Source organism: Cryptomeria japonica, chromosome 3, assembly GCF_030272615.1.
Source record: "Cryptomeria japonica chromosome 3, Sugi_1.0, whole genome shotgun sequence".
Classification (NCBI taxonomy): domain Eukaryota; kingdom Viridiplantae; phylum Streptophyta; class Pinopsida; order Cupressales; family Cupressaceae; genus Cryptomeria; species Cryptomeria japonica.
The window spans coordinates 703,218,361-703,237,049 of record NC_081407.1 but is presented as its reverse complement, the minus strand read 5'-3'; positions in this window follow the sequence as shown (position 1 = coordinate 703,237,049).

The window sequence follows — 18,689 nt, the reverse complement described above, 5'->3', positions numbered from 1 at the left end:
TCTTGTCATGACTCCTTTAAATTTGCTTCCAATTATCTGGTCTTCAGAATGATTCAGTCTTACATACCAGGGTGTCTTAGTCTATTGTTGTTCTTCAATTACTGTGGAATCCTCTAATGATACCAGAGTAACTGGATCATCATTCTGTACCGGTGGATTTACTGTTGGTTCATTTGTCATAATTTCTGTTACTGGTTCACAGTCTATATACCTTGAAGTTCCTCTTAATTGTTCAGCAATCTTTACATTTGTACTTTCAACAATTTTTTTGTAACCTTTTATTAAAACATCTATAAGCTTTACTCTTAGATGAATAACCAAGAAATATTCCTTCATCACTTCTAGGATCAAACTTGCCAACATACTCATCTCTTCTAATATAACATTTACTTCCAAAAATTCTGAAATACTTAAGAGTAGGAGTATTACCAAACCATAGTTCATGAGGGGTCTTACTAGTTTCACCTTTGATGTGAACTTTGTTGAATGTATAGACATCAGTGCTTACTGCCTCTGTCCAGTACACGTGGTAGATTTGCTTCTGATAACATACTTCTTGCTACATCCAAAATAGTTCTATTTTTCCTTTCAACAACTCCATTCTGTTGTGGTGTCCGAGGTGCTGATAATTGTCTTTTGATTCCATTTACTTCACAGAATGTATTAAAATCTCTAGATGTGAATTCTCCTCCTTGATCTGATCTTAAACATTTAATTTTCTTACCGGTTTCATTTTCAACCATTGCTTTGAATAGTTTGAACTTCCCAAGTGCTTCTAATTTTTCTCTGAGAAAAGTAGCCCAACACATTCTAGAATAATCATCAATAATTAGCATGAAATATCTATCACCTTGTAAGCTTTTAGTTCTAGCTGGACCACATAAATCAGTGTGAATTAAATCAAGAGCAATATTGGATTTTTCTGGAATACTTTTGAAACTAGCTCTAACTTGTTTTCCAAATTGACATTCCTTGCAAATTGTATTCCGAGGTTTCACAATTTTAGGTAGATCTCTAACTGCCTTAGAAGTACTAATTTTTACCATGCAATCAAAATTTACATGACATAGTCTTTTATGCCATAGCCAACTTTCATCTATATGTGCAATTAAACATTCCTTTTCACTATTATTCAAATGAAAGATATTACCTCTAGTCTGATTACCGGTTGCAATTTCCAAACCAGTTCTATTCATGATTTTGCATTTTTCATTTTTAAATTGTAACTGAAAACCTTTCTCAACTAATTGACCAACACTTAGAAGATTATGTTTTAATCCTTCAACATAGTAGACATTGTCAGTGTTATGTTTATCATCAAGAGATATTGAACCCTTACCTTTGATTGAACAGACTTTCTCATCTCCGAATCTCACTAAACCTCCATTGTATTCTTGAAAGTTCAAGAAATTACCTTTGTCTCCAGTCATGTGATGTGAGCATCCTGAGTCAATAATCCATTCATCCTTTGATTCAACTTGAGCTACTAGGGCTTGTTCTACCGGTTGATCTTCTGTTATAGCAACAAAGACCCATCCATTGTTTGCTAGATCCTCATCAGAATCATTAGTCACACCTTCATCAACAATGTAACAAGATTTATCTCTGTTTTTCTTGAATCCGTATCTCTGATATTCAGGATTAGGTTTGTATGTCCCTCTAGCTTCTTCTCTTAGTTTAGCATGTCTATCAAGGCACCTTGAAGCCATATGACCAATTTTATTGCAGTTGAAACATTTAAAGGGTGCTTTACCTTCATACTTACTTCCAATTGGACCTTTTGGCATTTTTCTTGCAAATAGTACTTCAAGTTCTTCAAGCTCTTCATTCTCCTTCCTAGTTTCTTCAAGTTCTCTTGCATAGAAGGCTCTCTAGTCTGATTTGTCAAAATATGGAGTAGATGATGTTGATGCTTTGAAGGACAAATTAGTTTTTATAGTAGCAACAGGGCCAAATTCCTCAATTTCAAAAGCTGAAAGTTTTCCAATCAATGTATCCCTAGTTACTGATGTATTAGGCATTGTTCTTAACTCATTTATAGCAGTAACCTTCATTTTATATGCCAGTGGCAAACCTCTTAAGATTTTTGAAACAATCTCATCTTCACTCAAGGTTCCTCCACAACATTTGATACCTAAAACAATTTCATTTACTCTTTCCATAAAAGAAGAAATCCTTTCATCTTCTTCCATTTTCTGATGTTCATACCTAACTCGAAAGCTTTCAAGTTTTGCAATTTTGATTGTGGAATCCCCTTCATTCAGTGTTTCCAAATGATCCCAAATATCTTTTGCAGTGGATCTATCTGATAATCTCATGATTTGTTGATCTGATAATGCGCTCAAAAGTGCTTCTCTTGCTTTGCAATCATTTTCTTCATCTTTAGCTAAAGTAATGGGAGCAGTCTAACCAGCTACAACAGTAGTATAACCATTCTTAGTAACTTCCCAGATGTCTTTACCAATGCAATTCAAATGTGTCTCCATTCTGATTTTCCATATCCCATAGTTGGTTCCATCAAGTTTAGGACTATCCTTTTTGAAATAATTAGTAGACATTGGATCTCCTCAAGTTGTTAAACTTTTTGCAAAAAGAGGACTAGGCTCTAATACCAATTGTAGGTCCCGGAGACAACTAAGAGGAAGGGTGAATCAGTTGTCAAATAAATTCAAACCAAAATCTTATTAACCAACTTAATGCTTAATACCAGTAAGACAGTTAAGTATGTGGGTAAACAGTGTTAACAGAAAATTGCTATACCAGTAAGAATTAATGCATGAAACATAAACATAAAGTCATCCACAACACATGACATGAATATTTGTACGTGGAAACCTTGTAAGGGGAAAAACCACGGTGGGAAACCTTACCGACAATCAGATGATACTACTGCAGATAGTAAGTGTACAAAGAGGGGTCTGCACATGTAGAAAGGCCAACAGCCTAGAGCTCACTGCTCAATCACAAATGGGAGTCACACTGACTACAGTTGGATGGTTAAATCCAATGAGAATGTACTGCACAAAATAGCATCTTCATATGTTGGATTCAGTACCAGTGTAATGCTGATATGCTTCTACAAAAACCTAACTTCACCTTCAAATGGTGTCTTCGTGTATATCCCTGCTTGATCTCGCATATATCCTTCCTTAAATCTTGTTCGCATTCCACACTTGATCTTACAAATAAGATCTTACATTTATACAATACCCTAAGACCAATTTTAGTAGGTTGGCTCTACAAGATATTACAATAAAAATATTTTACAAACAATACAATATCCGATGCAATAACCAATTGAACATGTCGGCTTAATGCATTTACAACAATAATAAATCATCTCCATAGCATGCCATGTTGATTTGGAAAAGATAAACCTGCCGGTGTAACCCTAGATAACCTGGACCTATTTGCCAGTAAAAGAATATATGCAAATGAGAATATACCAATGATTATTACTTCAAAGTAAAGTGTCCATATGATGTCTTCAATAGTACCAAGTGTCTTCCATGTCAATGCAGGTACTAGTGAACATTATATCCTGTCGGTTAGCCATATACCGGTAACTGTTTGCACAGTTTTACTATTTGCCGGTGAATGTTGCTGGATCTCTAAAGTAGGTGTATTTAGCAGGTGTTGACATCAATGACAAAACCATACCAAAATACCAACAATTTGTTGGTTGGTATTGATTTATCCACAATCCTAGATTTTGGTGTTGATTCTTGTGCAAGTTTGATGATGCAGTATTTGGTATTTCACGAAGAACAAGGTTATTTTGGTGTAGCGTGTTATGCAGAATCTATGTGATGATTTTGTTGATTGGTGTCATGTTCAAGGTTGTTATGACAACTTGTTTGAAGCATAATATCAACTTTTTTTAGTCTTCATGTGGATTGGTAATCAGATTGAGCCGACTTCTTGTTACACATTTCATACTTTGTGAATATGTTTGAAGCTGACATGGTGGTGACCAAATCAAGTGTTGTAGATATATTAGACCGATCTATATGAGAAATTTGGTGTTCGATGGTGATGTGCAAAGATTATATAAGTATCTATGTGTAGTTTCACATACACTATCCTTAGATTTATGGTCTAGTATGTAACAAAACAGAGCAGAATAGAGCAGTGTGCTAGAGAAGTGGAAGAAGACTCCTTGTGCTTAACCGAAACCGCTTTTTGGCATTTGTTGATCCTATTCATCAGTTCAAATAATTAATTATCATTTGTAATCATTTGTAGGATAGTGATTCCTTCGAGGGTTGTAGCCCTCTATTATAATTAAGCAGTGAGCTCTAGGCAGTGTGCCTGAATGCATGTGCATTCCCTTGTAATATTATTATACCCCTAATCACAATATTATAATATTGTAGGTCTCTCTCTTTCCAAGTTTCCACGTAAAAATTTTGATGTTATGGTTTTATGTTTGTATGTGTTGAGTTTCTGCACTTTACTTTCATTCTTTTGCATTTAGTGGTTTAAGAATCAGTTAAAGAAATTTATAAATTGTAGAACACTGATTCACCCCCCTCTTAGTGTTCACTGATTCCAACATTAGTTTGAAAGTTTGGAGCTTTACATGAGATGAAACTTGACATTTTTCTCACAAAACATGCCTTGTTTGTGATAATAAGATAAAAAATCCCAACATTTACTTAGTTTATTAGTTGTCAAAACAATTTCTACTGGAGGTAGACTCCTAATACATGTCATCCTTATAGATATTTTCAACATTTTATGCTTGAAAATAGACTTTGCATTAATTTTATTATAAAAAATTGTTTCCATTTAGTTAAGGCTCCTAAAAAAAAATTCAAACATGTTAATGATAAAATGCCAATTTTAGTATAGGGATGTAGCATAAATAATAAGTAGTAATAAATAATTAGACTAATGCAGTCACAAATGGAGCATATAGAGAATGTATTGTTGACGTTCTTTATAAAGATAATTGAGTGAACTATAACATATTCTATATTTAATCTAATTCCACCTCTTATACTAAACATATAATCTTTAAGACTTAGACTCTTAAATTTGGATTCTAATTCTAGCAACTTCTAAATGAATGCAAGAGGTATTTATATAGTAGCTTCATGGTTTATGAATGATCTACATTGGCAATAAAATATTGTAAAGATTAATGTTATATGGAATTTGTAGGTCACCATAAATACATTATGGAGTTCTAAGAGTTATAACATATTATGTAATTCCAATTGGAATTTCTACTATTCCCATATTACCTTGTAAAATGTTTATTTGAATACTACACATAATAAGAAAGTCACATAAACTAAGCACAATGAATTTATTATCAACTGTTTTGAATTCTGATCTCAATGTTATTTTTGGTTATAATTATCTAGAAACTAATTCAAATATCATGTAATATGGAAATACTAAACATGAGCTATCACAAAATTCTAGTTTATTTCTACAAGATAAAATGGTATTATGTAATGAAATGTGGTAAGCTATATTAAGATACTCCTACATCAAACACCGAAGGTTGTTCGAATACTGAGTCACACTTTTTTTGTTATAGAAGTAAACCAAGAAAATCCACCTTAAGTTGTGAAATCCATGAAGAGTTATATAATAATATTCTATTCCACTTAACTAGGTATTGAAGGGTACACAATATACTGAGAGGGGAGGTGAATCAATATATATAAATTTCAACTTCATTAAATATTAATTGACAATAATAACCTTCTCAGACATGTGTTCAAATTATCATACATCATTCACTAATATTTTTTTAATGATATTTCAATTTATCAAAAAATAAACACACCCCAATACATGAGAACACCAAATTTATGTTGAAACCTAGAAAGGGAAAACCCATGGTGAGAATAACTACTTGGGTCTATTGCCCAAATCCAACCATCTTGGAAACATTCATTCTTTACATTTTAGGTAGGAATGCCAAGTTTTCTAGTCAACTAATGTTGTTAAAAAGTAAGGTCAATTCAACTCAATAGTTTAATCCCTAATGAAACTAATATGACCAAAAGTGTCCTAAGCTTGTCGAGGATAGCAAGAAGATAATATAAATATCATTTTTTCTATAGGATGAAGTTAGTCAAGTTATCACATTTCCTTTCTTAGATATTATTTTAAATGATATTATTTTAGTAGGTTAAACAAATCCAAATAAATGTAAAGGTGGTATTTGATTCTATGATAATACAGTTAGAGGTGAATCTAAATTAGTTTAATAAGGATTTCAAGAATTTGGTTGTGCTAGGATGACATAACCTCCACTCACTTCTTCCTTGTGAACCTAATAGTGACTAACCTATGTTTGGATTTCCCATCAAGGGGTCCCAAGGGTAGACATATAAACCCATCTAAGTTAGCCAATCATCATTTAAGGGTGTGTGAGAATGGTTATAAACACCCACACACACCTTCCATTTTCCTCACTCTTGGGAAGCATGTCAACAATGAAATTTCATGTGCAACATAAATCAATGTGCACATTAAGTTAACACATTCAACATGGTAGAGTTAGTAGTAGTCTTTTCTCAAAAAAAAATAAAATGATGGTTGTGTTATTATCTAGAAGTGTTGATTTTGGCTATTAGATATACTACTAAATAAAATAATTCAAATCATTTTTCAATGTTATAGAAAATTTTGAATCCATAATGATCACAAGAATCAACTATCATATAATCATATTGAAATAATAGTGTCATCAAAATATAAATATATGACATAATTTTTAGCATATCTTCCTATGCACCTTTGGTATCCATCAGTTCTACCATTGTAATATAAATTACTGATGCAGGAGCATCCTTGGTTCATGGAAATCTTGCATCAATTAAAAATATTTTTTTTTAGTCTATTTCCTGTTTTGCAGTTTCAACATTTCGTTCTGCATTTCTATGCATTTGCTCACCGGATCTTGTGAAGCTAGATTTTGTTCATGAACATGTTCATCTACCTTATCCCAAGTCTACGAGATATTTGGATCTTTTTTCCAGCAAGTTATCACTTTCAAAATTTGAGACAATTTTCAAGCTTGGAACACCAGAACTGCTTGGACCTCTTGCTATTGGCGAATCTTGCAGATCACTTTCATAGCTTGCAGAGCTTCAGTTCGCTATTTCCAATGTTCCTTGGTGTGTGACCAACCTTTCCCTTGGGTTCGCACTTCATTCTATGGATTTTCTAGAGGGATCTCTTTAGTGTGTTGGTGCCCAAAAATGGGTTTACACTGACTCAAGCCAGAGACCAAGTTGATTTCTTCTAAAATATCTATGAAAAACCACTTCCGAATGTTTAATATTCTTCAGACTTGGACCAACAATAACAAGGATGTGAGATCCTTCTGCACTTTAGGCTGTGCAGAACCAAGGAGGGTGATCCCCATGCCTATTTGTGATTTTATGCCACACTCACACATTATGCATGAAATAAAGAAGATAATCTCGTATAAAAACTCAAAAATAAGGGATAATGCTCAAGAATGGAAAATTCCAAAGTGATCCTCAACTAGTTTGGAGCATGAGTTGATTAATACACATGACAATATTCATGTAAAATGAAAATATTATGATACTCAACAAGTTGTAGCAAACTAGTGCTGATTCTAAATAGTGAATAAATACCAAGGCATTCACTTAACTATGATCAGTTCCTTATTCCATTGGGTACATGAATTCATACCACATTAAACTACACTTTAGATAGAATTTATCTAACAACATATAACCTAAGATAATATTGCCTTGCAATACATCATATTTATAATCCCTACCCAGAACTACTTATCAAAATCCCCGTAAATATCCCTATCACTCTGCAATTTTATTCAACCATTTAATTGACCCCTTAGACCAAAGCATGAATAAAAATGCATACACCACAACAGTGCAACGAATGATAAAATCCTTCATAATATGCATTCAAAAGATGATAGAACAATACACTGGAGAGAAGTGGGTTTGAATTATATATTTATTTAATAATTTTGCTATCTCTATAAGAATATAATCCATACATAACTCCTTCAAGAATCTACCAAAATTACAGACACGAGACTCTTTCTATTTTGTTCTGTAAAATAACCTTTTACAACCTTTTTGTTTCACCTAGACTTTTCTATTTGGAAATAAAAATTCAGAAAACTCAAGGGACCAAAAATCCGAACCTCGTCTCATGGCCTTGGATTCCATTTTATAAAAAAATAAGGGAGAAAACAAGCTTCAGGCCAGAGGAGACACCTATCATCTCAGAATGACTACATATAATTGCATTTTTTTATACAAAACAATCATCCTCAAACTCACTTACGCAGGATCAAAGTATGCACCCGCTTTCTTCAAAACTCATGATGAAAATTAACCTCATTTTGTTATTCAGGTTCAAAAATATCTACCACTAAAAGACAAAAATAGTTATACAAACTGTTTAAAACTTTTATTCATCATTCAAATACATGCTACTCCACGCACTATAGTCTTCACCGGATGGCCAATTGAAATTCATGACTTCATCAGCTTTTGCTCTCTATGGAATATACTTAACGACTACTTGGTTTGCCTCTCTTTCAAAAGTTTCAAAAAAGGATCCTGTAGAAATTATTTTATCCATGCTATCCTCCAACATATCCATATTTATCCCTTCACAAATCATTTCTACCTGGGTATTGATGACTCTTTCTACCTCTTCCTTTCAAAATTATAAAGGCTCGACTACCCCTTCTTTATCTTCAATATCTAGCAAAAGGGTTTGTTCTAATTCACTAAAACTCTTCATCAATTCCCTTACCTTTCTTTCTATATTCTCTGGAAAAATTTGGGCTTCCTGCATTGATTTTACCAACAAATATGTTGGTTAGAGTGCATGTGGTCTCTCGGCATGAGATGTAGAGGCCATGGACATCTGAGCTCATTTCCTCTTTGTAACCATTTTGTAAATAGATGAATTGCATCTTCTTTATCATCATTAAACTTTTGAATAGCATTAAAAAGTAAATAAAATAAGCCGTGGATATTGTTTAACCTGCTATCAACTTTCTCATTCAAATGAGTTAGCACTGAGCTAACTATATCCTTTTGCTGCCCAACTAATTGTTTTTCTGATTCTTTCAATTTATTTTTTAATTAAAAAATATTCTCTAAAAGATGAGACTCATTTGGTTCAGTTGATCTTGTAGCATCAGGCTCATCATCATCATAGGGGACTAATGCCATACTAGGTACATCGATACTTGTATTTAGTTGAGCTTCTTCTCATCCCTAGACCATAGGTGGCGTCTTGGATGTCGATGGCTCGGATGCCCCTGTAAGTGCAGGATATGAAACCTTTATTTGTCCTTGCTCAAGGAGTTGCACTCTTGTTTTCAATTCCACACATTTTTTAAGATACATTATAATCATTTAAAATGTTTTCAAACTTTCTTATTAGCTCAGCCTTCTCTGAAGCTTCCTTTTTTGTGCTCTCATGTGCCATCTTAGCAGTATCAACATTTAAATTTGTAGCCTCTACACTTGATGTGTCAGATGTTATTTTTAAAATTAAGCTTCCTCTCAAGTTGGAGTTCAAATCCCTAATATTAGGCTTCCTAGGTCCTTCCTCTAGTACCCATATCACCAAGGTTTCATAATCATCTGCAAAATTTGATCCTCTTAATGCTAACCTTGTTTCTTCTTCCTTTGATTTCCTAATTGTGTCAAATGCCACTTCATTTGCTATGTCCCATTCTAGAAAGATCAAAACTCCAGCCTGAATCACAATTTTCTTACCCTCATTAGCAATGATTTCCTTAAACTCTTCCTTCATTTCACTCTTTACTTCCTCTTGGATTTCTTGATTTGGTCTATCTAGCCTTTGGGCCTTCTTCTTAGTAATTCTTCTTTTGTATTCCTCAACCTTTGTCTTCCATACTAACTTCAAAAAGGCTGGGCTCCTTACAAAAGAAGCATCCTCAAGGAATTTATCACATGCCTCCTTTCTTGTGTCTTTGAAGGCTTTACCCTAGATATCCTAGGGAGTAAGATCCAACTCCAAATTAGGAGGTAATGCAGGAATACCAAATTGCATTTCTGTACTTGTTTCAATGAACCTGTCTTCCCGCATTTGTTCCTCACCCCGCCTTACTGGTGAAAATGATATAGTTGATGGTGAAGGACTTCTATCAAAATATTCAAGATCAATGATCCTGACTCCTTGAAGAGGCTTAGTATGTATCTTGGGGAAAGACTCTAAACTCATCATCTTCTTACCCTTTCTCCTTATCAATCTTCCACTGTCATTGCTACTATCCTCTTCATCACTTGTTTCTGCTCTTGCTCTTTTGTGAGAAGATTCTTGAATAGGCCTCTCTACTACCACACCACTTGCTAAAATCTTCTTCAACTTTGGCTATCTTCTCCTTTAAAATCTTCGTCAACTCATCAAAATTTTTCATAACAAAATAAACCTTAGCATAGAATGGGGGAAAATCCTTTAATGGGTCATATTTTGGATCCATCTTTTGGATAGTAGCACATAATTTTCTCAATATTATCCACTTCTCTTTTATCCATTCCTGAGTCATGGGATCAAATTCATTTCTGATTAAGTCCTCGGGAAAATTATGCACATGGGGCAACAAAGTTCCTTTTATTCTTGTTCTAATTTTTTTGTAAAAACCCTGAGGATCACTGTTTCTGGCTATACTCACCCCCAAATGATATGGAGCAAATAATTTGTCAAAGTACTCATATCTTCCCTTTAGAACTACAAAGTAAGGGATAATAGTGTAATTGGGGAAAATTGTTCCTTTTCCCTTTCCTTTGAAATCTTTATCTAGAATGCATCCTATTTCCCACATCACCTTAGCAAAACCCATTCTTAGAGGAATGTTGAAGGGTAGTACATGTGGCTATCCGGAGAAACCATAGATCCTCATAACAGTACTTACAGAGTAAGGGACAAAATCCCCCCAATTATGTTCAATCCTGGCAAGAGGCACCCTCTCCTTGGGTATCACAAAATCATGCAGTTCCTTAGGAATCCATGGTGGATTTACTATCAAATTTTGCCTCAACCTAGAAGAAAAATTGTTATCAAACCTTATAAAACTGGCCTCTTGTCTAGCCCAAGACATAGTTGTGCTCCAGAGCTATACTAGAATCTCCTAGTTATCAATGTTCCTTTTGAGGTTCATGGTACCCTCAAAGTAATCTGCATTCCTAGAAAGGAACATATACATGAGTAAAGAATACTAGGAGAATTTAGCACCAACAACTTGATTCTTAATGTCTAGTAACCCCTCATGAATCTTTTCCTCAAGGTAGGGGGAAAATTCAAAGACTACTGTAAAGTCTGGATACTGTATTTGCATAGTCATGTACATAAAATCAGGTGGCATTACTGTAATGGGATTAAAACCCAATACTCGACACAAAGAGAAGAAAGTAGCTTGAAAATTGGGGGCAAAAGTTATGATTAGGAATGGATCCTCTGAGCTAGGGCCGATATGGTATGTTGTATTCCCTGATCTGGCTTGATGAATTGGAAGGAAACTCTTTCTAATGAATTCCCACATCTTGTAATACTCTACATTTTTCTCATTTAAATCTATCTGCACCAGGCTCAGGGATGGTTCATATAGGTCAAAAATATCTCAGAACTCTTCCATTCTAATGGTTAATATAATTTATCCATCATTTCGACTAATAACCCTTGAAACTAGGTCATATCTGTCTGCAACATCTTTGAGTAGGTCGACATCCATAAAAACACCCTGTACTACAAACTTTCCCAGATCATACTACCAAGGACTAGATAATGTGGAATGCAATTTTCTTTGTCCATACCATAACTTAAACATTTATAACCCACTCATCAATATATTAGCATCCACTAAGCAGAATTCTTTGTCAGTTAACCCTTCCCCTAGGGGTTTTCCATCCACAAATCTCTGCCCCTGCTGTTTATCATTTATAGAGGGCTCCAATTGGTCCAAAAAATCATCATATAGATTTATTTTTATATAATCCACTTGTCCTAAATGTTTCTGTGAGAGAGCCATCTTTTGCAGCTAGGGATTTATACTATAACTCCAAATTTAGGAAGTAAAAAACTAGGGCTAGTACAAGATTTTTAAACTACCAAAGTAATTCAAATAAATTTCACTACTCTTTGTCTAGCACCTAACCCTAGAAAAAAATGAATTCTCTTCTTACAACTTCATGAACAATTTATAATATCAATTTGTTTCAAGAACATATGGAGAGCTCAAATAAACTTACTACTTTGATTTTTGCTAGAGATGACAATTCTGTGTCACAGAGAGTCATTTGAACCTTCCTCAGCAGCAGGGAAATCTTTTGGATTGCTATGAAATATTTTGTGAATGAAGAAAAACCTTTTAAGAGTCTTTTAATTATTGCCTGGAAAAGAACACAAATGTCTCATCCACCATTAATAATAGCATGAGCGAAACTGTAGACACTTAAAAATAATTATTTTAATTATTTTTAATGCCTCACATAATTATTTAATTAATTATGTTAATTCAAATTCTCCTCAATATTAATTAAATATAATTAATATTGTCACTATAGCATGTGATTGATTTATTTAATAAATCAATCCCTTTCTTTATTCTTCTAAAAAATCAAATCCTCACAAATCTTCTTCTTAGCTAATCTATTTCAATTAATTAGTTAACCTACAGGATTCCTACAAATCATCTTCTTAATTCATCATTAACCTAATAAATTCTTCTAGAAACTCCCTAAACTCACTTAACATTATTCTTCTAATTTTTTATTCCCTCCACTCATTCTCTCTCCTAGTCAAATTATCCTAATCCCACCTAACATTTCCTCTAATCCCCCTCTTAATGAATCATTAATGGCTAATCAACATGATTAGCCACAAAGTCAACTCCTTGCTTTTAAATAATCTTTTCCTAGGTGAATGTAACATTTTTGAAATCTCACATTCCTCCAGGTATCCCCTCTCTCAAGGAATTTTTAATTCCTTTTTTATTCCTCCAATCCCCATAATAGCCTTTTTGGGAGAATTTTTTAATTCCTCCAATGCACCTTGTGGAGTGTGGAGATACAAAATGCCTTTAAGGCATATTTCTTTATCTCCACACCCTCTCTTGGAGCTTGTGTGAGCTCACAAGTAAATCTTAGCCCTTCATCTCAAATCCATCCTAGCCATCCATTTTTCTTTCCTCTTCCTATAAATAAAAGGGCTCCATCCCTTCATTTGGACATCTCGAAATCCAGTAAGCTTATGCTGCCCTTTTGAGCCCAGGAAATCATCTTGGCAACTTCATCATTTTCATCCTTATCATCCTCCTGAAATCCATTTCATGTTGTGCACATCATTGGAGAGCCATCTACATCTATCAATCAAAGGAGCACATCAAGTGGAGCATTGTCAAGGGGGGCCTTCACTTCATCAAGCTCAATCTGAAGGAGAAGGTAAAATAGCAAGGTAAAATGGTCTTTTCATGCTATTTTAGCATTTTGCAGGTTTATTTTGTTATGTTTTGATCATTTAACCTTCTGATCAGTTTTCCCTTCTTCATTTTGGCATGCCTGGTGGGACCCATGTCCCTAAGTACTAATGTTTTTTTTAGTTTTTGTGAGTTGTGAGACACAGGTTCCAGAATAGTGCGATTGCAAAAAAAAAATTTATCTTTTTCGCAGGTTCTAGAATAGCGGCTCTGCATTTCTGCGTGATAGCTCCTCCTTATTCTTTTACTTTTTTGTTTTTGTTTTTGTTTATTTTCTATTTCTGTTTCAGTACGACAACTTTGCTATCTGTTTTGTTTATTTATAATCTGTGTGAAAGTAGGAGACTATGCTCTTGTCTATATAGACAATCAAGAAATCCGAACCTTTGGCACTTTTCTATTCTGTTTAGCGCGACTGTATGCTCTGACCACAAGAAAGTGTGAAAATAGGAGAGTATGCTCTTGTCTATCTAGACAATCAGAAATCCAGATTTTTTGCACTTTTCTATCTGTTTAGTGCGATTGTCTGCTCTGTTAATATGTCTGAAATTTGTTAGGCACTAACAGTAGTCTGCATTTTCGTTTCATTTCATGTTATCTGTTCTGTTTAATCATAATCTGTCTGACCACAGGAAAGTGTGAAAGTAGGAGAGTATGCTCGTCTATCTAGACAATCAGAAATCCAGACCTTTGGCATTTATTTTTTATTCTGTTTAAGTGAGGCTGTCTGCTTTGTTAAATCTAGGGTTTCTATTTGCTCTGTTAAATCCAAGGTTTCTGTCTACTTTATTAAATCTAGGGTTTCTATTTGCTCTGTTAAATCTAGGGTTTCTGTTCTCTGTTAAATCTAGGGTTCAAAAAAAAAAATTTATGTTTTTTCACCATATCTTCTTTATCTTGACTCCATTTTCCTCCAAGCTTCACCAGATTGTCTGTATTGCCATTTTCCACATTTTCTTCCTTGGGGGCCTTATCCCAAAAATCCACTTTTTGAAGCCTAAATCCCATATTTCTCTATTTTTAGGGTTTTCCATAACTTCTTCCCCTTTTATCCAATCACCTCCAAATTTTTCCCATGTTATCCATCTCCAAATTTTGCTTCTTTGTCCCTCTTTGACAAATTTTCTCATTCCTTCATCTCTCCTCCAAAATCCCCATTTTTTGCTTGCTTGTCCCTTGGAAAGTGGTAAAAAACCTAGTCAAACCCCATTTACCCATCAAAGTTTCCTTCAAATCCACATTTGTCATTAGTAAAAAAGTTTTTATTTATGTTTTTCTACTTATTCCCAAAAAATCAAAAAAATTAATATTTTGTCATTTTTTTGTCTTTTGCAGGATGCTTGTTGAAGACTCCATTTTTCAAACTACTAATCAGGTTGTTTTGCAGGACGCTTGTTGAAGACTCCATTTTTCAAAACTACTAATCAAGTTGTTTTGCAGGTTGCCTAGCTAATTCAACCAAATCTTGTGCATTTATTTAAACTAGGCACCTAGATATTAATTAAAATAGAATGAACCATTGTCTTATGTGTCTTTAAGAAAAGCGTAAAGGTAGGAAAGTATGCTCTCGTCTTACTAGATGATTAGAAATCCAGACCCTCCAACCTTTTCTTGTTTGATTGTGTGTTTACCTCTAGCGGGCCTGCCCTCCCAACTTTCTCTTTGAGAAGGTAAGAGGGGAACGACCCAAGTGAGTACACTCGGATCTGGGGTTCCCAACTCACTATAATAAATAGGCCATTGACTATGAAAAGGTTAATGGTTGGGGCTATATGAGAGTTCGCTCTCACATTGGGTGCTTAGTAGGGTCCTAGAGATCTCAATCATGCTTGCGTGACTACTAAGTTCTTGGTGCTTCGTTGGGCTATAGGCCTCAATTGCACTTGTGCAACTTCGAAAGGTAGCTCCTAACGGGAAGACTTACTAAACACCTTGTTCATAGTGGCCAAAAACCTTCTAGTCATTGGTGCAGGAGGTCAGACCTCTGAAGCGGCTTATATTTTTACAGCCCTTAGTAGAGACACAAAATTTGCCATGAGGAGTTTTCATGGGAATTGATGCTTGGCTGCCCCGAGAAGTGAGTGTCGTGGAGGGGAGCCAGTGGGGTCAAGCATCTAAGTGTCCACTCCGGGTAAGCATAGCTAGGAAACCAATCGGGATTCAATGACTATTGTCCTTGCTAGCCTTAAGAATGTTGTATATGAGCATGAGTGTCTTTGAGATAATATGCATTTGATCATTGTGTTTGCTTTGTTTGATACATACTTGCCAAGAGAAGACTAAAAATGCATCACTATCCCCAAACACTTTGCAAAAATACTTGTCAAGACATAAACAATTGTCTAAGTCATTACCCACACCAAGTCCAAAATTGCGTCAAAGCTCTATCCATCCAATATTTTATAAGCCTAAGAGAGAAGCTAAGAGTCCATCCTCTCCATCAACATTCAAGTTTGTCCTTTGAAACACCAATTATCGTCCAAATCAGGGTGGTCATATCCCTTCATACAACTTGCCATTCGAATCGATCCTTCATGTTCATACCAAATACAACCTAGTCATCAAGTTTCTTCTAAAACCATACCTCCTCCATCAATCATCCTCAAATTTTCTAAGTCCTTTCATCACAAATTTCTTAAGTCCTTTCATCACAAATATTGTGTATGGTCACAACTCGATCCCAAAAGAAAAAGATGGTTGAACAACTATATGGCATGCCAGATATTGGTGTCCTATATGAAGATCCCATGCAAGATCATACACAAAGTGGGCAACCTAGCAATCAAGATCAAAGCTAAAATCCTGACATGGTTAGCCAAGATGAACTTTGTCCGGAAGTGCAAACTTTCCTAGTAGATTCTTATAACCAAGAGATGATGGACAAGTTTATTAAACACAATCCTACTGCACTTCTGAAAGCTCTTCTTGAAAGTGGAGCTCAACTTCCACTTGAGTTTAATAGATCCACTTTTGCCCAACAACCACAAGGAGACCTCGCTCCCACACAAAGTGCTGCACCTACTATTCAAACTCAATTAATTGCAGCACCATCAATCATCCAAGTTCAATCAATGCCACCCACGGTACTTCCCACACAAAGTGTTGCACCTACTATTCAAACTCAGTTAATTGTAGCCCCATCAATCATCCAAGCTCAATCAATGCCACCCATAGTACCTCCCACCGTGGTCTCCATCCCACCTTCTTCCTCCTTACCATCTATACCACTATCAAATCCGATCTCATCTATTCTCCAACAAAATTCTATACCACCTCCTTCTATTCAATCACATATTTCTATTCCACAAACTTCCCTTCCTCCCAACAATGTCACAAATTTTATCTGGGCCGTATTCAATCTCGTCACAACAATTTGCGGACCACAACCAACTATCACTCAAACCCCAGCGACATCGGTCATCACATCCCACATTCCCACCTCCTCATCATATCAATATATTGGTGGTGGTGCACCTTCTTTGGCTCATCCTATTCTTGGGGCAAATACACTTCATTATTATCAAAGCCCACAACAAGAACTCACCAAGGAAATTCAAGACATGAAAAATATCATCAAGGACATGAAACAAAGGACTAATAAAAGGAAAACTCTCATTCGAAGAGTTTTGCCCTTGTCCTTATGATCCATCTATATCAGCTGCACCATATCCCTCGGGATTTGAGATTCCTAAATTCACCAAGTATGAAGGCAAAGGAGACCCCCACGATCATGTTCGAGAATTCCACATCTTATGCCAGGAAGTCTCCTATAGTGACCTTTATCTTCGCAGACTCTTTCCCAAGAGTCTCACGGGAGACGCCCTGGCATGGTTCTCATCTTTACCACGAGGTTCCATTGTCTCTTTTCTAGACTTGGCAGAAAAATTTGTGGCCCACTATGCATACAACATGGGTAATGATGTTTCTATGATGGATCTATGTAATATAAAACAAAGGCCCAGAGAAACCTTTGCCAATTTCCTACAAAGATGGCGACATCTTATCAAGAAATTCTAGTGGGACATGCCAGAACAACATAAAATTGAACTATTCCAAAAGAACTTGGTGCCTGAACTTTCAAGACCTTTAATATCCCAATGCATCAAATCCTTCCAAAAATTGACCAATAAGGGCCTCACCCTCGAACGTGTCTTGTTGGAAGAAGGAACCTTGAAACATTACTAGAAGTTGACACAAAGTTCTTCCTCTTATCATAACGACAAGCCAAAATTCTAGTCCAAGAACAAAAATGTGGTCAATGATGGTGTAACTGATGCAAAGCGGGTCCAAACCGTGTCCGCTCCCCCAAAATCCACCACCAATAATCATCAATTCAACAACCAAAATTATCAAAATCAATCCCAAAAACTTCACAACAATGTCTCAATCTAGGGATGACCACCCCGATCGAATAACAGGACTCCAAGAGATTTCACTCCTTTAGCTGAGCCTATTGAAATGGTGTTTCAGAAACTTGTCCAAGTAGGTGCAATGGTTTTTCCAATCACTTGCCCGTTTGACCCCAATCAACCTAAACCAAGATGGTATAATGAAAATGAGTATTGTGAATACCATCATATCAGGGGACATGATACATGCAAGTGTATGAAACTAAAGATCTACATACAAGATCTCATTGATAGAGGTGAGATTGAAGTAGCAAATGCAAAACCTGGTAATAACAATGACAAACTCAAAATGTACTAGGAACCCTTCCCGAATCATGATAAAGGAAAAGGGTCATCAGCTAACGCAATGGGTTATGACTACGCTAATCACATAACCGGCTTTGTTTTTTTAGTAGGTCACATTGAACCTACAGACAATCATGTCAATGTCATAACCATCCAAGGAGTCAATCCTCCTTCCCAAAGCAGACCAAATCCTGCTAGGTTAGTCATTAAGGCGCTACACCTTCCACCTCCCATTTCTAGAATGACTGCAATGCAACTACATGCTGAGGTAAAGTCACCATCCAAGGAGTCCCTCCCCCACCAAACCCCCCACCCATGTCTTCCACCTGCCAATATGACCTCCTTGATCAACTTGGAAGACACCTACGTAGATCTCCATTTTGGAACTTCTCAAGACTTCCTCTATCCATAAAGAAATTTTGGAACAAGCCCTTCTCCAATCACGCATTCCTGATAACATCAATGCCACCCAATTCCAAGCCCTCATTGGAAACCTTGTTGCCTAG